This window comes from Nycticebus coucang, chromosome 1 (assembly GCF_027406575.1).
Source record: "Nycticebus coucang isolate mNycCou1 chromosome 1, mNycCou1.pri, whole genome shotgun sequence".
Taxonomy (NCBI): Eukaryota; Metazoa; Chordata; class Mammalia; order Primates; family Lorisidae; genus Nycticebus; species Nycticebus coucang.
Window position 1 is genome coordinate 128,299,893 of NC_069780.1, and position 22,473 is coordinate 128,322,365.

Below are 22,473 nucleotides of genomic sequence, written 5' to 3' on the forward strand. Positions count from 1 at the left end.
CTGCAGCTCAAATTACAATCGCCAAAATATGGAAACAACCTAAATGCCCACCAACCCAGGAATGGATTAACAAGCTGTGGTATATGTACACCATGGAATACTATTCAGCCATTAAAAAAAATGGAGACTTTACATCCTTTGTATTAACCTGGATGGAAGTGGAAGACATTATTCTTAGTAAAGCATCACAAGAATGGAGAAGCATGAATCCTATGTACTCAATTTTGATATGAGAACAATTAAGGATATGGTGGTGGTAGGGAAGGGGACAGCAGAGAGAGAGAAAGGAGGGAGGGGTGGGGGAAGGAAGAGAAGAGAGAGGGAAGGAGGGAGGAAGGTGGGGCCTTGGTGTGTGCCACACCTTTTGGGGGCAAGACATGGTTGTAAGAGGGACTTTACCTAACAAATGCAATCAATGTGACCTGGTTTCTTGTACCCTCAACGAATCCTCAACAATAAAAAAAAAAAAAACTATGACTTCATACCAACATAAAGAAATGACTGGATAAATGGGAAAGATAACAAATCTCTCATGCAAATACAATTCCAAACAATTCTTACTCTCAAGGAAGTAGAACTCCCCACTGCCTTAAGTATCCACCATATATAGTGACTTGCTTCTAAAGAGTACAGAAAGGGAGGAAAAAAACATAACTTTACAGTGAAAAAAGCTAACAAACATAACTTTAAGCCAGGTGATCAAAGCTCAAGTCAAAAGTGATAAATTATACCGATAGTACATACGCTTGACGTGACATGATGAGAATGGCACTTTCTCCGTTGTCTTCCTCCTCCAAACATATTACCCCTATCTAATCATGAGAACAACATGAGACAAATCCCAATTGCTATTCTATAAAATACATGACCAATAGTCCTTAATACTGCCAAGGACATCAAAGAAAAGAAATATCCAAAAAACTGTCACAACCAAGAGGTACCTAAGGAGACACGACTATTCAACAAAATATGGTATTCTGGATGGGATCCTGAAATAGTAAAAGCATAATAAGCAAAAAGTGAGGAAATGTGAATAAAGTACAGACTTTAGTTAATAATAATATTGGTTCACTAATCGTTTACAAATGTACCATATTAATGTAAGATGTTAATAATAAATTGGCTGTGGTGTACATGGGAACTCTATTATCTGCAATAATTCTGTAAATCTAAAACTGTTCTAAAATAAAAAGTTTATTTTTTAATGTAATCAAGATGTGAGAAAATAGTTTAGAAAATATCCTGAAAAGTAAAACCAAAAGGGAAGGAAAATAAGAGAAAAGATAATAACATTAGAGAATCAATCTAATGAGGTTTGATATTCAAATAACAAGATTCAGAAAGAAAGAAAAGAGGGAAAAAAGAAGAAATTGCCAAATAAAATACCCTAGAACTGAAGGATATGGTCTCCAGGTGTGAAGGGTCCATTTAGGTCCCAACACATAAATGAAAAACTCTTACCAACTCAAATGATTATGAAATTTCAGAATACCTGATTGGTTTAAGGGAAGATCACCCCATTTAATACTACAATCTGCATCCCACTCTTTCTTCTCTCTAACACTACGGACCTCTCCACCCTCTCCTGCTCTTCTTTTTCTCTTTTCTAAAGCACTTATTTACTTTACAATCTTCTAATATTTTGTATAATTTATTTATTAGATTTGTTATTTACCATCTGCAGCAACTCCTCCTTTCCTGAATTTAAGCTTAAGGACAGGGAACTTGTATTTTTATTCATTCATGTATTCAAAGTGTCTTGACCAGTTCCTGACGTATAAAATGTGCTCAATACATACTTGTTGAATAAATACAAAAGCTTCCAGGGATAAATATCAGGTCACAATTAAAGGACTGGTTATTATATCTAGCATTTGACTTCTCAATAGCAATACTAGAAGCTGCAAAAAATGGAGTTAAATTCTAAAATTAAACAATTTATACCTTAGAATTTTATACTTAGATATGAAAGAAATATGAGAATTGAATAAAAAAAGGTTTAGACATGCAAAAGCCACCAGATTTGCCTCCTTTTCAGTCTTTCTCAGGAAGCTACTGAAAGATGTGTTCTACCAACATGAGGGAGACATAAAGGAAAAGGAACACCTGAAATCCAGAAAATAGGCTATCCAATGCGGCAAAGAGACAAATGGAATTCACGGACAATTATACAAGGACAGCTGAGGAAAAGAGCCGTGCAACAGGCGTAGAGAACAACCCTTCAAGATGGAAGCAGGACCAGGTGCCATAGCTCACACCTGTAATCCTACCACTCTAGGAGGCTAAGGCAGGTGGATAGCCTGAACTCACGAGTTTGAGACCAGCCTGAGCAAAAGCAAGACTCTATCTCTACTAAAAATAGAAAAACTGAGGCAAGAGGACTTGAGCCCAAGAGTTGGAGGTCACTGTGAGCTATAAGGCCATGGCACTCTACCCAGGGTGACAGCATGAGACTCTATCTCAAAAAAAAAAAAAGATGGAAACAGGGTGACAGACCATTATAGGAAGATGTTGCAAAACAAACACAGACTATCAAATGTATTTTAATCTACTAAAAGGAGATAGTTGTATCTTGTCTGAAGGATTAATATATCAAATAAAGAATATAAAAGATACATTACAAGATATAAAACATATTTATAAAGATACATGAATGATAGATATACAAAAGAATTAAGATCATTATTAACTGTGGGAAAAACAAATAATTATACAAGAAAGGAAATAATATCATATTTACCTGGTTCAGGTGTATATACAGTAAAAATAATGTAAATAGTGAATAACTAAAAGTTAACATATAACTAGGGGATACAGAGTGGAGAGGAGAAGTGCTGTGCAGTGCTTAAAGTAGGAGTTGGCGCAACAAACTAAAATACTCATCGTCTATAATAGGAAACCACCAAAAGAGACCTGAAACTTGGGATAGAACGGAAGAGGGTAGGAGATACAGCTAAACATCTAAACGTGTTATTGAAAAAACTAGAAGTCACTAACTCTGGAGCAGCTTTTCTCAGTAAGGATTCATTCAGTAAGAGATTTAATCCTTAATGCCTTAAGGCATCCAACTTACAAAATAAATTATCTTCTCTCCTATGCATCTAACATGTTACTAAATCATGAACAATCCATCCTTAAGAAACTTTGAGAAAATAGTTGTACAAATCATTTTCCTTACTGAGTGATTCAGACAGGAAGTGCTGATTAAGGATGGTTGCTTCTGCAGAATGTGATTCAGGGGTGAGAAGAATTGGGGCAGAGGACTGTTACTTGAAGTATCATTTGACTCATTATGTACAGGCATTACTTTTTTTTTTAATTAAATCATAGCTGTGTACATTAATGCATTTATGGGGTACAATGTACTGGTTTTATATACAATTTGAAATACAACAAACTGGTTAACATAGCCTTTAATAAACATAAAACAGGGCCAAGTGCAGTGGCTCAACGCCTGTAATCCCAGCACTCTGAGAGGCTAAGTGGGTGGATCAAGACCAGCCTGAGCAAGAACAAGACCCCACCTCTAAAAACTAGCCAGGCACTGTGGCCGGCACCTGTACTCCCAGCTACCTGGGAGGCTGAGGTAAGGGGATCACTTGAGCCCAACAGTTTGAGGTTGCTATGAGCTATGACACCATGGCACTCTACCAGGAGCAAGAAAGTGAGACTCTCGTCTCAAAAAACAAACAAACAAACATAAACACTAAATAAAAATAAATAAGTAAAACTTATTACTGAACACAGGGTGTGCTTAAAGAATAAAGCACAGGAACTGAAAAGTCTAGAAATAGTTTCTCATTAGCAAAGCCAGAAAATTTAAAAAAAAAAATTACGGGGCGGCGCCTGTGGCTCAGTCAGTAAGGCGCCGGCCCCATATGCCAAGGGTGGCGGGTTCAAACCCAGCCCCGGCCAAACTGCAACCAAAAAATAGCCGGGCGTTGTGGCGGGCGCCTGTAGTCCCAGCTACTCGGGAGGCTGAGGCAAGAGAATCGCTTAAGCCCAGGAGTTGGAGGTTGCTGTGAGCTGTGTGAGGCCACGGCACTCTACCGAGGGCCATAATGTAAGACTCTGTCTCTACAAAAAAAAAAAAAATTACAGAATTCATTAAATAACATCTATTTACAAAACACATCTGCATAGGAGTGCCCTACTAAGAATCATGTTATTTGAGGTGCTTAAAAAGAAAGATACAAATAGGTAGGATATTATCCATAATTGGTAAAAGGCATTACAATGTAAATACTGTATACTGAAGCCTTTTAACAGAAATCCTATTAACCTGCATGCATTTCCCCATTCAGTCAATCAAGATGTACTTTTTTTGTGGCAGCAACCTACCATATTCAGTAGAAGACATAATAGAAAAGTAAAATAAAGTATCTGTTCTAAAGAAGTTTATTCATGTGCACAGATGACCACCTGCTGTAGGAGGTATTTTTACTCACTTAGCTTTTTATGTGCTCTCAGATTTACAAACAAATCTTTACCTTATTTACTTTACAATAAAATGGTTTTTAGCCTGGCGCAGTGGCTCATACTGAAATCCTAGCACTCTAGGAGGCCAAGGAGGGTGGATTGCCTGAGCTCACAGATTCAAGACCAGCCTGAGCAAGAGCCAGACTCTGTGTCTAAAAATAGCCGGGTGCTGTGGTGGTACCTGTAGTCCCAGCAACTTGAAGCAAGAGAATGGCTTGAGCTCAAGAATCTCAATGTTTAAGGTTTAAGGTTGCTATGAGCTATGATAACACGCACTCTACTAAGAGTGACAAAATGAGACTCTGTCTCTCAAAAAAAAGAAAAAAAAAAAAAAAAAAAAAAACTGGCAGGAGCATGGAGGGCCTGAGCTGAGACAACACAATGGCAATGAAAAGGAAATAGATCAGCTGGGTGCCTGTAGCTCAAGCAGCTAAGGCGCCAGCCACATACTCCAGAGCTGGCGGGTACGAATCCAGCCCAGGCCTGCTAAACAACATTGACAACTACAGCAAAAAATAGACAGGCATTGTGGTGGGCGCCTGTAGTCCTAGCTACTTGGGAGGCTGAGGCAAGAGAATTGCTTAAGCCCAGGAGTTGGAGGTTGCTATGAGCTGTGATGCCACAGCACTCTACCCAGGGCAACAGCTTGAGGCTCTGTCTTTAAAAAAAAAAAAAGAGAAGAAAAGGAAATAGATCTAAAAATGGCTGAAGAATGAGAACTCCTGGAGAGTGAAAACAGGGAGAAAGCTAGGGTTACTATGTGTACCAGCTTTCCATCCTGGGTAACTGGGTAGATAAATGGTGGTGCCAGTGACCACGACAAGCAATACAAAGAGGATTAGGCTTAAGAGAAGACAGGAATTCACGTTGGGACTGTGTGAAGTACCTTGAGAACATCCAGGGAAAGATATCCATTAGGTAGTTGAACAAAAGATGTGGAATGCAGGAGAGCAGTCTGAGATAGACAAAGATTTGAGAACAGGCAACACACAGATAAGTCACCTAGGAAGAGAATATAGAAGAGGACAAGAGCCTACCATCAAATAACTAAATATCAGAATTCATGTTCCTAAAACTGCTCTGGATAAAACTCTGACTAGAGTTTTATGTGCTTCTATATAAAAACAACTAATATATAATGTTAAACGAGAGAAAATCAAATTTCAAAACTTTATGTACAGTATAAACATATTTTTTACAAATAAGGTGTTAAAAAAAAGTATAGGAAAGCTCCAGTTTAAAAAATATAGAGGAACAAACATCACACTGTTAATGCCATATATCTAGAAATAGGATTACATAAGCCTTCAGAACTACCTGTCTTTATACTATTCTTTTTTATAAGCGTATACTTTCATAAACAGAAAAAGAAAATAATTTTGTTCTTTTCCTAAAAAAAAAAAAAAATTATAGTATGTGTCCTTACAATAAGAAAAATCAAAATTTGTTAGAAAAACACTTGAACACTGGACCTTAAATAGGGAAATAATATGAACAACTAGTAAGATTACGAAAAATGTCCAGTACACTAGTAAAGCAATGAGTAAAGCAATATTCTCATTGCTTTACTAGATACTGTAGGTATATGTTCTACTAAATCAAAACAAAAATTTTTTAATAATGAAGGTACTCAAAGTTGGTAAGGGTGTGATTAAAAAAGCACCTCAGACATAGCTCTCAGGAAAACAATATAACAAAATATCAACAACCTCAAAAAGATTCACAATCTTTAATATAACAATTCTTTTTAGAAATTGAAAAAAATGATCCCAAGTGTTACAACTCTTTTAGAATTTGTGTAATACTTGTTCTAGTTTTTGCCAGAACCCCCCCAAAGGAAAATAATTCAAAACAACTAAAAGCATGCAAAGATATATTTCACCAAATCATTTGTCAAAACAACCCTAATACCAACATTAAGATATAACAAAAAATTAAGTAGGCATCAAAGGTAATATTTATCAAACTTAAAAATAAGTTATCCTTATAGAAAAACACTTGTGCAAAAGAACACAAAAAACTTTCAATGTTGCAATGGTTGGAACAGTGTAAAACTGTAAACAACCTAACAGTCCATCAATCAAACAAGCTTTCTCAAACTGTGGTCTTGGGACCCCTACTCAAGAACCTTTTAAAAGGCCTGAAAGACCCTCCCTTTTCCAACAATGTACCTGTGTAAGGCTGGAATTTCTTCATATGCTTCAACCTAAGAAAGATAGCACAACAGACTGCCAGAGGAGCAACTACGGAAATTCAGCAGTATTTATAAAACTGGACATTAAGGTGATTTGCAAAAATTTAAAATACCATCCTTTCCCCTAATTTTTTTTTTTTTCTGAGACTCAAGCTGTGGCCCTGGGTACAGTGCTATGGCATCACAGCTCACAGTAACCTCCAACTCCTGGGCTTAAGGGATTCTCTTGCCTCAGCCTCCCAAGTACCTAGGACTACAGGCGCCTGCTACAATGGCCGGCTATTTTTTGGTTGTAGTTGTCATTGTTGTTTGGCGGACCTGGGCTGGATTCGAACCCGCCAGCTCTGGTATATGTGGCTGGCGCCTTAGCCGCTTGAGGTACAGGCGCGGAGTCCCATAAGTTTTATTTAAGAAAAATTTTCACTCAAAACTTATTTAATATATAATAGGTTTGTTATTTTTCAACAAATAAATGAAACATATAAAATTTTCTGAGTTTTAATTTCCAAAATGGTAAACACACTGCATTAAAAAACAAACTCTTTTGGTCGTCCATAATTTTAAGTATGATTATTCCCAATCATAATGTTAAATGAACTGTGGTAAAATTATGATTGGGGCTAATTAAAAGGGAATTTAGCTTTACTTGTAATATAACTGTTTCGAAAACAACTCTACTCATGAATTACTTGTATAATCTAAAACTCATAAAGTTATGTTTACAAAGCTTTTTAAAAACAGGGAAAAATACTTAAAATATAATTTTAACTTAGGAAAGTAGACAATCCAACTGTGCACAAAATCTCATCTTAAATTAAGAAAATGCATAAAGGGAAAAAGACTTGAAGGAAAAAAAGTCAAAATATTAACAGTGGTTGATTACTTTTACACGGTGGAATTATGGTTGATTATTTTTCCCCATACTTTATTATATTTTTCAGATTTTTGCCACTAAGCATGAAGTTTAATATCCAAGGGGGAAAAAAGTTAAGAAACCAGGCGAAAAATCATATACACTTCTACCGGATCAAACCACTAACTTCTGCCAACTCAAGAAATGACAAACTCAAATGAAAATGGAGGAACCTGCAAGCAACAAATTGCCTATTTTTTGAATAAATTGGATAAACTTAATACATCAAATGTACAGGCTAGTTTTTCTACAAGTTGAATTGAAAGAAACATCCTTAGCCTGGAATGTCAGATTTGCAATCACGGTAGTACAAAGGAGTTAATCATGTAAAAGCAAGGTCATCTGTTAGTTTTTCAAAGGTACCAAAGAAAAGGTTAGAGACTGGGCAAGAAAGACACCGCATCCTTTAGTCCATGAAAAGGACCAAGAAAGTGCACTGGTGCGGGAACCGGCATTGCGAGAGCACCGGCAGCGATGAAAGCCTGCGGGGACCGAGTCCTTTCCGCGCAGAGGCTGTCGCTCCGGGGAACTGCGGTCCCCTTCAGTAGCCGCAGCCCCTGCCCAGGCGAGACCGGCGGCGCCGCGGCCCCGGGGTCGCTCCCCTAGCTCCGCCCGCCACTCCTGCGGCCCGGGTGGGTGGGACCCGGCAAACAACCGCCGAGATTGCCCTCCCAGCTCAGTCCGGTCCTCCAGGCCGGGACAAGCGGTTTGAGGGACAGGGTTCCCCGCCCAGCTACCGGGGCTCGGGAAAAGAACGAGTAGGGGACCCTGGCGCGGCCCCCAGAGGAAGAGGAGGGCTAGACCCGGCGCCCGGGTGGCGGATCCTGCGGCCACCCCCCCTCTCGGTGTGGGCAGCAGGGGTGAGGAGAGGCCAAGACCGCCTGTCAAGGGGGGCTCTTACCTCCCCACAGCCCCGCGGAGCTCTCTGAGGATCGACGCAGCGCGAGTCAGAGTGAAGAGCGACCCCGGGCGGGAGCCGCGGGAATGCGAGACGCCGGCTCAGGGTTTGTTTCCCCGCCCTCCGCCTCCCCGGCCGAGCCGACCGCGCAGGCGCAGAAGCGGCTTCCCTTTGGCTCACAGACCCCCGCCCCCTCCTCCGCGTCCGCGGCCTCCTCCGATCCCCAGGCGCTTTCGCCGCGCGACGCAGCGTCCGAATGGGGTCGCCGGCTACTTGCCGGAAGTGCCCGAGAAGGTTCTGGGGTGCCGGGGATGCCAGAAGGTTTCGCGTGAGGTCGGGACTCGGTTTCCCACCAGAAACCCGGCTCAGCTGGCGACCGGCGTCATGTCTGGCTTCCTCTGCCCTTCGCTGACCTAGACACGCCCCCCGCCGTCCCCGGCCGCCCGGCGCGCGCGGCGCTCGGGGCTGAGCTGCGCGAGCCCGGTCCCGGCCTACTCTTCGCGCGGCTGGCCTCCTGAGAACCCAACTTTTTTACTTCAAACTGGTTTTGCAGCCCTACCCCACACCTTTTCCCACCCGGCAGCGATAAAAAGCTCTCAGCGCAATCCTGAGCTCCAGCCTACGGGCCGTCCGCTGCGACCCTTCTCTTCTAGATTTAGTTCTGCGTTTCTAACACTGGCCTCTGGAACAGCTGCCTCCCCTGTCTAAAAACAAAAGCTAACTTCTAAATGGAAGAATAGTGTGTCACTCACGTGATGTACATTTGTGCTCGTGGAGCTTTGCTATTTTTACTACAAGTTTCATATAAATTTAATGAAGGAAGAGCACCGTGTGGGATCTGGGTTTCATCACAGACTGGGGGAAAAATCAGTTCCCAAAAGATTCTAACACCTCAAAGTTCCTACTGATCTTTCAGAACTTGCGAGCATTATACTGTCTGAAGAGTGTTCCAGTCGCATGTGATTTCAGAAACAGGGATCTCATCGTAAATTTGCAATTTACCACTATAGTTTCCGATCTTTCAGAGATATTTAATCTCTGATCTAGGTTTTCCTAGACTCCAGTGGAACTGTGTGGTTTTAGTTAAATGGGGAAACTTTTGTAATTTATTGAGAATGTGCTACCTGTGAGATAATGCGTGAGATGCTTTGCCTACATTATCTCCTTTAATTCTCAGAATAATTATGCAAAATAGAGGATGCATTTTTCCTACTGTGTGTTAGGCGATGTTCACAGATAAAAGAAAGTTCGGCCACTGCCCTGTGGAACCACAGTCTGGTAACAGGCTCATGTATAGGAATGCATATTGGGGACAGAAGGAAAGATCTGAGAATTAAGTTCTCGAACTTGCCGTCAGCGCTTACCATACTACAAACAACTCAGTAAGGCTTCATAACAATGGTATGTCACGTTCTCAAAGCTGTGTTCATGTTACCATGTATCAATGTCTTGCTGAATGGTGTTCATTACTGTTGCATGTTTTTGTGTAGCCTTGTGAGAATATCAGAGCTTGAACTACAGCAAGGAACAAACATTAAATTTCTCGTTAAACTTGGCAAGAGTGGGAGCAAAATTGGGAAAGTTAGTCCAAGTTTATGGAGGTAGTGCCACGAAGAAAAAAGCAGAGGACAAGTGGAATAAAGTTTTCTTTGAGGGGAAAGAAAGCATCACTGATGAAGAGGGGTCCAGGTGGCCAGTAACGAGCAGAACTGACCAAAACATTGCAAAAATTCATCAAATCGCACATCAAAATCATCAGCTGACTGAGAAGCATAACCAACCAAGTAAACATTGATAGAGAAATAGGAAAATTTCAACTGAAAATCTTGGCATGAGAAAGAGGTGTGCAAAAATGCTCCCAAAGGAGCTCACCAGTAAATAAAAAGAAAGGAGAGTCAAAGTTTGCCAAACCTTTTGGAGAAGCAAGATGATGTTTTAGGTGGCCTTACCACTGGTGATGAAACACAGGCGTACCCATACAACCCTGAAACAAAGCATCAACGTGTACAATGGAAGTTAGCCAATTCTCCATCAGTACAAATCAGTCAAAACATTTTGCTAACCTTTTTTACTATCAGAGGAATTGTTCATCATGAATTTGTGCCAACTGCATGAACGGTTAACCAAGTTTACTATTTGGAAGTGCTAAAAAGGCTGGTACACAAGTTAGATGAACTGACCTGAACTTTTTGCTAACAACTTGTGGTTGTTGCAACACAACAATGCACCAGCTCAAATGGGACTGTGTATGAGGGAGTTTTCAGGTAGTAAACAAATAACTGTGTTGGAACACTCTTCCTATTTACTTGATCTGGCCCCCCAAAGACTTTTTTTCCTTACCAGCAGGAAAGGGAAATTACTGAAAGGAAGACATACTAATGACATTCAAGACTGATGTAATACTATAGGGTAATACTATAACAGCTCTGGCCATTGCAGAAAAAAAGTTTCCAAAATTTCTCTAAAGAGTGGACTAGGCACTGGCATTGGTGCTTCCCAAGGGGAGTACTTAGAAGGTGACCATAGTGATATTCAGCAATGAGGTATGTAGTACTTTTTCTAAGATGACTTTGTGAAGTTAATTGTCAGAACTTGTATTTATATAGTACCACGTGAGGACAAATAGAATAGAAAGAGAAAGGTAAAACAAATAGATAAATGGAAAAAGTATATACATAAATGGTCAATTCACATAATATGAAATCAAATGCCTACTACACATTTTTAGTGATGTTCAAACTCAATAATAACACAAAGACAAACATATTATTTCCCATGGGTCTAATTGGCCAATTTGTTTAAAATGTGAATAAACTCCCCTGGTGACAGGAGAGTGAAGTGAACACTCATACTGGTGGGGATATAAATAAGGATAAAGATTTGGAAGAATTATTTGTCGAATCATATCAAGAACCTTACAAATGTTCACATGATCTAGCTCAAAAATTTTTCTTTTGGAAATTACACGGAGGCTGGGCGCAGTAGCCCACACCTATAATCCTAGCACTCTGGGAGGTTAAGGCAGATGGATTGCCTGAGCTCAGGAGTTCTGGACAAGCCTGAGCTAGATTGAGACCCCTGTCCCTAAAAATACCTGGACATTGTGGCAGTCACCTATAGTCCCAGCTACTGGGGAGGCTGAGACAGGAGGATTGCTTGAGCCCAAGAGTTTGAGGTTGGTGGGAGCTATGACACCATAGCACTCTACCAAGGTGACAAAATGAAACTCTGTCAAAAAAAAAGAAAGAAAAATTATACAGAGCTATTCCAGAAGACAAAAGATTTGTATGGAAAGATACTTGCTGTGGCAATATTTATATTTCTTTAATTGACAAAAATGTAAAATCCAATATTAAGGGAATAATTAAGATTATTCCACATGTATATTTAAAACTATTAAAATTATGTTTGCTAAGAATTTTTCATAACTTGAGAATATTACCTCATGAAAAAACATTTTAAATATTTAACCTTGTTTATATAGTATAAGGTCAGCTATGCTTATATAATATGTGTAAAAGAGTGAAGAAAGTATATTAAAATGACGATAGTGATCATGTTTATCTGATTGGAAAGAGATGTTGTTACCCTGAGCATTCTAAATTTTCTGCAATGCATATATAACCTTTTTATTCTGGAAAAAAATTCTAAAGTAACAGATGGGATAAGTTGATCAGTGAACCTAAGAATCCAGTACCCCTATCATTAGGAGTAGGGTCTTTGGAGTGAGACTACCTGAATTTGCATTCTAGTTCTATTACTTATCAGCAGTGTGACCTAAATTTGTTAAGCTTAGATGCTCCTATAGTGACATGTGATAAACTAATATATGGCATGAGCTAATCTATGTAAAGTACTTAAATGAGGCATTTAATATAAATGGATATTTGTTACCCTTGATGATATTTATTTTTGTAAATTTATTGATTATGTTATGTCAGTGTGCTATGAATTTGACTAATGCATATCAGTTTCCTGGAGCACATTACTTTCTAATATATTTTAAAACTGAATTTCTTAGTCTGCTAAACCAGAAATAAGAAACGGGGCATTCTACCTGATTGCCACCCTTATGAAGACCTGTCTTTTTTTTTTTTTTAGGAGAAGTAATGTGTTTCTCCATACAAAATTTACAGCCCTTGATCCTCTTTTAATGACAGATACTTAATGATGGGAATTTAATTCTGAAGCCAACAAAAGCAAATTGCTATAATTTAGTAGATTTTTATAAGTATAGCAACCTTCTTAATTAAGCCATAGAAGTGTATTTAATTTGGATTCCACAAAACTTCTGATCCCTGGAGTAGTAAAAACAGGAGATAGAATCAACCAACTAACCAAACTTTAAATCAGGGTGTCAACCTGTGGCTCATGGGCAATTGCTGATTTTGTGAGGCCTTTTTTTGTTTATCTCTGGTATTGGACTTATTCTTCCATTAGGCATTAGAGAAAAATAAAGGTTGGACACTTAAGCTTTAAGTTGGTAACTAATTTAATCCAATATCTTTTGATGATGGTAGTAGTGGAGGACATCTGACAATGTCTGAAGACATTTTTGGTTTTCACAACTGAAGGAATGCTTATAATATCTAGTAGATAGAAGCCCAGGGATGCTGCTAAATGTCTTCTAATGTGTAGGACAACCCCCAACAACAAAGAATTTTTCAGCCTAAAAATATCAATACTGCCAAGGTTGAGAAATTTTGATTTAGTTGGTGAATGGTTTAAAACTAGTATCTTTCTTCTAGCTTCTAATGATCAGTTCCTATATTCTTTGATGACCAGAGGCACAAATGCGAGTTCAGAAACTCGGGGCTAGATTTTGAACTCCTGCTTAGGGAATCAGTACATAAGGCAGTTAACTAGACAGGAGATATACAATGACCATTTTTATGGTGCAGACATTTAGTCAGTTGTACTGTGACAGAGAGCAGTGCTTCAGGACTATGACTTAGTTCTAGCAGATATACAAAATCATAACTTATTACTAAGAAATAGTTTACAAATAGCTGTCGTTTATTGACCACTTACCACTTTTCAACCCTTATCTAATAAGTAAACCAGACATTACTCCAGTGTGGACATTTTTGCTTATCTATGAACAAAACCTGAAGTGCAGGAATTCTCCCTGCTGTTATAACTACTTTGTGAATAAGTAGAGCAACACTTACTGATGGAAGCCTTTGTCAGCAAACTCAAGAACACTCAAAAGCCCATTCCCCCTTTGTACCAAGTGCTATAATTTAGCATTGGTTCTTGGGAGATCTACTTTTTAATACCTTGAGGAAAGTTGTAACTCTAGTACTCAAAAGACAATCACTATAGATCCTTGGGTGTAACACAATAGCTCTATTTACTTTAACTAATAAAGCCAAAAAGGTCAGATAATTGTTTTTCAGAGTACATTTTAAAATATATGATAAAGAAATAAACCATAAGATAATTACATAGCACCCGTGGCTCAGTGAGTAGGGCGCCGGCCCCCGTATACCGAGGATGGTTGGTTCAAACCCAGCCCCGGGCAAACTGCAACAACAACAAAAAATAAAATAGCAGGGCGTTGTGGCGGGCGCCTGTAGTCCCAGTTGCTCAGGAGTCTGAGGCAAAAGCTGGAGGTTGCTGTGAGCTATGTGACTCTGCGGCACTCTACTGTGGGCGATAAAGTGAGAGTCTGTCTCTTAAAAAAAAAGATAATTACATAGCAAGATTTATTTGTTGATAAATCTTACAAACTTTCTACATCAGTAGTTTAAAAAAAGAAATAACTGATGTTTGTTTTAACAAATATATGTTTATGGAACATAATCACATTATTTTTACTATTAATCATGCATTAATCTCAAGATCCTGAAGTGCCTTTGACTTGGCAAAGAAAGAGATAAAATTGCATGAATTTTTAGAGTTAAGTTGTGTTATGTTAATGTGATTTCCTTAACCTTTCAATTCAATGAAAGTTTGTTCAATTAACCTGGCCTATCCACTCTCTACAAATATACTCAATAAACAGAAGAGATGTTTGGTAAGGCATACACCTCAAATTGTTTTCAAAAATCAGTTGTTATTTATTTATTTATAGACAGAGTTTCATTATGTCACCCTCGGTAGAGTGCTGTGGCATCACAGCTCACAGCAACCTCACACCCTTTGGGCTTAAGCAATTCTCTTGCCTCAGCCTCCCAAGCAGCTGGGACTACAGGTGCCCGCCACAACACCCAGCTATTTTCTTGTTGCAGTTGTGGTTATTTAGCTAGCCCTGGCCGTAGGGCTGTAACCACTGTGCTATGGGCGTGGAGCCAAATTATTATTTTCTAACATTGGGTGCCAAACCCAATTGTTATTTTCTGACATTAGATTATGTTATTTTTGTTAACATATTAGATTCAAGAACTATAGCTGTGTTCCTTCAGGCTTGTTATTTTTCAACATTTAGCTATGTTTGTGTATTCATTGTATTTTGTGACACATTAGATCAAGAAATGTAGCTATGTTAAAAGTAAACAAGCTACACAGACTTAAATGCCTTTCACACACAAATGAAATTGTACTTTGTATCACATTTTTTTGTTTATGGGTATTTCCTCTGTGCAGTGCCTTATGCTAGGAGTTGGAAGAAGGACAAAGGTGAATAATTCATGGTTTCATCTTGAAGTTCACAATCTGCTGTGTCATTGTTTTATTTACTGGCATAAATATTTGAGAAATTGATAGAAGATACAGTTATAAGGTCTTTATGTAGATTCTTGGTCAACTAAATTTTCTGTGATTTCTTTTGTTGATTGAAATGAAAATGAAATTTGCACATCAAATGCTGTGGCAAAAAAAATTAATGAAAAAGAATCAATGGCCAAATTTAGGTCATAATTGTTGAAAAATTTCATGTATCAGCTTTAACCTGTAAAGAGCTCAGTTTACAACTAAATGGTTTCTGCATTTGAGGAAATCAACTCAAATGTAACTTATTTGGCCAGTTTATTCCCTAGACTAACTGGTCATTGCCTGAAACATCAACAGTTTTTATAATTTTGAAGGGAAATCATAATTTTAACAATTTCAAGAGGCTTAAATTCCACACTGCCCTGAACTTCCAAAACTTTGCTTTTCATAAGTAACCTGGGTGGAGAAAATACCAGAAGAAAATGAAACTCAGCTACAGTGTTACAAGGTTCCTTTTTTTTTTTCTTGTTTTGCCCTGGGGCAGTGACTCATGCTTGTAATCCTAGCACTCTGGGAGGCTGAAGTGGGAGGATGCCTTGAAGTCAGGAGTTTGAGACCATTTCTTTCTTGTTCTTGGCTGGATTTATGCTAACAAACAGTTTTAGAATTAGTGATTCATTGTCCCCAAACACCAAATGTGACCTAAAACTGTTATTAACCATTAGTATTTAAGTCAGCAGTTTGAAGCAATATCACTGTTACTGTGTATGTCCCCCAAAACTAATGTGTTGGAATTTAATGGCCAGTATGATACTATTAAGATGTGAGGCCTTTAGGAGATGATTAAGTCATGAGGTATAGCCCTCATGGAATGGTATTAGAGCCCTAATAAAAGGATTTGGTTTTGCTCTGTTCACCTTCTGCCATACAAAGACACCAAGGCAGTACCATCTATAAGGAACAGGCCACCAGGCACAGTGGCTCACGCCTATAATCCCTGCACTTGGGAGGCTAAGGCAGGTGGATTGTCTTGAGCTCACAGGTTCAAGACCAGCCTGAGCCAGAGTGAGACCTCATCTCTAAAAATAGCGGGGCATTGTGGCAGGCACTTGTAGTCCCAGCTACTTGGGAGGCTGAGGCAAGACAATCACTTGAGTCCAAGAGTTTGAAGATGCTGCGACCTATAATGCCAGGGCACTCTACCGAGGGTGACAAAGTAAGACTCTGTCTTTAAATTAAAAAAAATATATATATATACATATATGTATATATTTTTAATATATTAAATATATATATTTTATATATTATATATGTGTGTGTGTGTGTGTGTGTGTGTGTGTGTGTGTGTGTCTGATGAACAGGCCTTCATCAGACATGATACCTGCTGGCACCTTGGTCATAGACTTCCCAGCCTCCAGAATTATGACAAAATTTGCGTTCTTTATAAATTACCCAGTCTCAGGTATCTTGTCATAGCAGCACAAATGAACAATCACTAATAAAAAAATAAAATGTTACAATCTTGATCATGAGAGCTAATTTTGTAAAAATGCATAGAAAAGAGTGAAGAGAAATCCACTGAAATATTAAGTGTGATTATCTTTCGGTGGTGAATCATCATGATCCCCCCTTCTTTCTGAGAATATAATGCTTTAATAGTAGAATACTTTTATTTATTTATTTATTTATTCATTCATTCATTCTTAGACAGAGTCTCAACTCTGTTACCCTGGGTAGAATGCTATGGCATCATCATAGCTCATAGCAACCTCAAACTCTTTCCTTGAGTAATCCTCTTGCCTCAGCCTCCCAAGTAGCTGATACTATAGGCATGAACACTCAGCTTGTTTTTCTCTTTTTTAGTAGAGATGGGGTCTCTCTCTCGGTCAGGCAGGTCTCCAACTCCTGAGCTCAAGCAATCCACCTGCCTCAGCCTCCCAAGAGCACTTTCTTTTAAAAGGTATTGCTCAATTTATAATTAAGTCAGCCATTACCTTATATTCATTATGCATTGTCTATGTACAATATTTTGCATGACTGTGAGTCACAAAGCGCAAACAACCCAAAAGAGTGGAAAAGAGTGTGGCAACAAGGTACAGTTATTCTCAAGGCTTAAGTATTAAATGTGTTCAACATCATGACACAGACTGTCTTAGTGAGGAAGTCATTAGAATTGTTTGCCAAATATTTTTGGTTCTCCTTTCTTCTGGGAATATACTTCCTGGTTCCCTTGTGGTTGAATAGGGTCATACGGCTGATTCAGGCAAATGAATTGTGAGTGGTAATGGCATGTGTCATTTCTAGACTGGGATTCGTTTGTTTGTTTGTTTGTTTCAGATTAATAGGCGGGTACAGTTAGCTTACAATGTTTGCATTGGTTAGGTGCCCTCACCTAGGAGGTGTGCCATATACCCTTACATTGTGCCCATTAGGTGGGAGTACATCAATCTCCGTCCCTCCTTCTTTGTCCCCCCTCCCTGTTCCCCTAGACAAGGATTCTTTTCTTTAACTTTCCTTGCCTCATTTCTCCTCTCCTTCCTTTCCTTTTAGAGATGAAGTCTCTCTCTGTCACCCAGGCTGGAGTGCAGTGCCACTATCATAGCTCACTGCAGACTTGAACTCTTAGGTTCAAGCCATCTTCCTGCCTCTGCCTGCCAAAGTGCTGAGATTATTAATGTGAGCCACTGGGCCTGGCCTAGACTTCTAAAAATAAAAACTAGTCAGGTGTTGTGGCAGGTGCCTGTATTCCCAGCTACTTGGGTGGCCCCAAGGTAAGAGGATCACTTGGCCCCAGCAGTTTGAGATTGCTGTGAACTATGATGCCATAGCACTGTACTCAGGGCAGAACAGTGAGACTCTTTCTCAAAAAAAAAAAAAATTATTTTCAAAGATACAGGCATATGTTAATTTTGTTTAGAAACTGGCACAAGGGAACTCACTGGGGCTTAAATGCATTAAGATGGAATTAACAAAATCAGGCAATCTATAGAGAGAAGAGCCAAATGTTGGTCATCTAATTTCACTGTAAGCATCTAAACCAAAGACAGAAAGGGAACTGAAGTTTAAATTAAGAGAAGTTAAATTAAGTATTTTACTTGTTGGGGCCACATCTATGGTGCATCTTAGAATGGGTACAGGCGAAACTTACTAAATGCAGAATACAAATGCCTAAATACAGTAACTAAGAAAATGCCATCTATGTTAACCAGTGTGATGAAAGTGTGTCAAACGGTCTGTGAAGCTAGTGAATGATGCCCCATGATCATATCAATGTACACAGCTATGATTTAATAAATAAAAAAAAAAAATGCCATGAAGGCTACGTTGAACAGTTTGATGAGAATATTTCAGATTGTGTATGAAACCCACACATTGTAGCCCTTGATTGCGCTAATGTACACAGCTATGATTTAACAATAAAAATAAATTAATTTAAAAAATATATTAAAAAAATAAAAAAATTAAAAGTATTTTACTTGTTAGTCACTTAAATAATGATATTTTGTGAGAACAAGCTCAAAACATGGTTAACATTATTATTGAGCTATACAAGTTTAACGTTGTACATAATTAGGAGAAAAATGACCTGGGCTTTTATCACCTCCTTTCCTTATCTATACTCAAGAAAGAGTTTTACCTTTCTTCAGCTGGGAGGAAGACAAGAAACTCATCACAGGGTGATAAGGACCAAGTCCTCCAGTATGCAGTGACCCTCTACTTGTCAGTTTGAAGTCTGTGGGAAGATAACTAAGAGGTTTAGCCTCTAAGCCTGCCTAGAGGCTCAGTGCCCAAGAGGCAGGCTCCACACTCTACCACAGCATTCTGTAGTCAACAGAGCAATGAGAAAGACAGCAATCATGGAGAACAAGGGACCAGCTCGATCACCTGATTTTGACATTACAGAAACCCAGGATTGCTCCAGGACCCTCACCAGGAGAGAAAAAGTAGTCTCAAAAAGAATTGGTTGAGCCAGGCGCAGTGGCTCATGCCTGTAATCCTAACACTCTTGAGAGGCTGAAGTGGATAGATTGCTTAAGCTCAGAAATTTAACAACAGCCCAAGCAAGAGTGATACCCCTTTTCTACTAAAATGGAAAAAACTAGCCTTGCATAGCAGTGAGTGCCTATAGTCCCAGCTACTCGGGAGCCTGAGGCAAGAGGATTGCTCAAGCCCAGAAGTTGAGATTGCTGTGAGCTATGATATCATAGCGCTCTACAAGGGCAACAGAGTGAAATTCTGTCTCAAAAGAAAGTAAAAAATAAATAAAAGATTGGTTGAATCTTCCCTACAGTCTCAGAACAGGCTATATTTGATTTAGGAAATAAGGCAATGTGATATTTCTTATATCTTGACATTGTAGGATAAAATTCATGCCCATTAAATGTAGTTTTATAATGGTAGATCTCTCAATAAAAAGCATATACAGTAAATAGAATAAAAATTCTGTCCTGTATTTCAAGAGCTCATAGTAAATCTCTCATAAGCTTTTTTGTATCAGTTTGGTTGGTGTTTGTTGTCATTGTTAAATCAGGGATTTTTTTTTTTTTTTTGTAATAAAGATTTAGTAGTTAGCTCAAAGGAGTTTTTAATATAAAATATGTTTGGCTTGGCACCTATAGGTCAGCAGCCAGGGTGCCAGGCACATACAACAGAGCTGGTGGGTTCAGACCCAGCCCGGGCCTGCCAAACAACAATGACATCTACAACAACAACAACAACAATAAAAAATAGCCAGGTATTGTAGCGAGTGCCTATATTCCCAGCTACTTGGGAGGATGAGGCTGAGGCCATGGCATTCTACCAAGGGCAATGAAGTGAGACTCTGTCTCAAAAAAATAAATAAATAAATAAAATAAAAATAAATATAAATTATACATAATTTATTTGACTTACACCTTCAAATGAAGAAGGAGTGACAACCAGATGAATCTTTTCTGTGTACTTCATAATTGACTTAATATTTTTTCCAAACCCAGAATCATATGGGCTCTGACACTGTTACAACCAAAATTAAAGTATATATAGGCTTGGCACCCGTAGCACAGTGGTTACAGCATCAGCCACATACACTGAGGCTGGTGGGTTCGAATCCAGCCCAGGCCAGCTAAACAATAATGACATCAAAAAATAGCTGGACGTTGTGGCGGGTGCCTGTGGTCCCCACTTCTTGGGAGGCTGAGGCAGGAGAATTGTTTAAGCCCAAGAGTTTGAGGTTGCTGTGAGCTGTGATGCCAGGGTACTCTACCAAGGGCAACATAGTGAGACTCTGTCTCAAAAAATTAAAAATTAAACTTACCCGTAGTAAAATATGAAGTCCTACCCAGGGTGACATAGTGAAACTCTGTCTCAAAAAAAAGATAAAAATTAAAGTATATATGTATATATCACCAAATTATATATATAGTTAAACAGGTTAAAAGAAAGTATTCACTAAATAAAAAATTAAAAAAATCATCATTTGTGTCTTTTGTTCTCTTAAATTAAGGAAGAATGGAGAACCTGCAGCCATAAGGCCACATGTGGCCTTTGAGGTCCTTAAGTGTGGCCTTTTGATTAAAGCCAAATTTTACAGCACAAATCCTGTTGTTTTTATTAATACATTTTTGTTTGTCTTTTATATATTTTTTATTTTTAAAATGAACGTATTTAAAATACCAAAGAATTAAGTAAGTTTCAATGAAATAGTACTCCCAGATTGACCAGCACAATTAGAAAATTAATAAGCTATAAGGGCTAATTTGACAGCTGCTAACCTCATAATTTAGTTCCAACTTCCCCTGCCTAACTAGCAGTACTACCACACGAGCCTGGTCCGTGAGTGTTTATGGAGGTCGCATATGCCAATCTGTTACCAGCTTTTGACAATGGTTTCTGTTTCTGTTTGAAGTAGAATTTGTGATAATTGCTCTGCTCAACAGAATTTTTAAATTTTGTCTGTTTAATAGCCCATCATGTCAAAGACCAAGAGAATGCTGAAGAAAACATTTTTTAATGAGGATTGGGAATTTCAATATTATCTTGTTTCTGCTAAAGATGAGATGCTTTGCTTGCTTTGTCATACTATAATATCAACATTAAAGAAATTTAATGCTCATGAGCATTATAACACTCATAAGGATCACAAATATTTTAAATTAGAAGGACAAGAGCAAAAGGTTGTATTACAGAAATTAAAAGATGAAAACAGAAGCAAATTCTTTCAAGCAGCAGTAAAATCTGGAAATAATGCCACTGAAGCAACTTCTAAAGTAGCTTATGTACTAAGGAAAAAGGAAGCCATTGAGTAATGTAGGAATTGTGAAATAATGCATTGTCAAAGTTGTAGGATGCTCAGACCCAGATAACATTTCAAAGTACAAACAACTGCCACTTTCAGGGAGAACCATAACTGATTGGCAGCATTAGCATTTGACTTAACAGAACTGCTTCATGCAATACTTCCTAATGGAAGTACATATTATTTAATTGTTTTGCATGAATCAACTGATACTACTGACTCAGCACAGGTTTTGTACTGCTTTTGGGTTACAAAGAAGATTTTTCCATACTACAAGGAGTTACTCACTTTGGATACTCTTATGAATAGAACATGGGAACAGATATCTTCAATAACTTTCGAGGTAAATGTTGTGAAGTTGTACTGAATTCAGTAAATTTAGTGAGTGTATGTACAGATAGTGCACCTTCCATGACAGGAAAACATGAAGAGTTTATTGCACAGATGAAAAGTAATAACATCCAGATGCTCTCATTTTTTTCATTGTATTTTGCATCAGCAAAGTCTTTGTGCTAAAGCTACTATTTTAAGACACAATTTGCAGGGCGGCGCCTGTGGTTCAAGGAGTAGGGCGCCAGTCCCATATGCCAGAGGTGGCAGGTTCAAACCTAGCCCTGGCCAAAAACCACAAAAAAAAAAAAAAAAAAGACACAATTTGCAACAAGTTATAAGTATTATTCATTATATATGCACAATGGCAACATGGCATCATCAGTTTCCCAACATGCTAAAGTTGAACAATAAGGTATTTGGTGTATTTGTCATATCATTCTAAAGTCCATCAGCTTTCCCAGGGACAGGTGTTAGCCAAAATTTAGAATCGGCAATGTGAATTATTGAAAGAATATTTACGGGGTGGCGCCTGTGGCTCAAGGAGTAGGGCGCCGGCCCCATATGCCGGAGGTGGCGGGTTCAAACCCAGCCCCAGCCAAAAAAAAAAAGAATATTTACATAGTAATTCATCATTTCTGTGTGATATCAGGTGAAATAAAAATGACCCTGAGATTTCCTTGCAAAGTAAAACTAAGTCTGTACAGAGTCTGACAATTAGCGAACTC

At 38.6% G+C, this 22,473-nt stretch overlaps 1 protein-coding gene across 1 annotated transcript in view; it reads right to left on the reverse strand.

Annotated features, from left to right (window-relative positions):
- ZFYVE16 (zinc finger FYVE-type containing 16) overlaps positions 1-8,600 on the reverse strand; it is an 81,277-nt gene extending 72,677 nt beyond the window's left edge. The window contains exon 1 of the mRNA XM_053587619.1: positions 8,488-8,600. The gene's annotated coding sequence lies outside the window, so the exon portion shown is untranslated. The remainder of the gene's footprint in view (positions 1-8,487) is intronic.
- Positions 8,601-22,473: the final 13,873 nt, after the last annotated feature.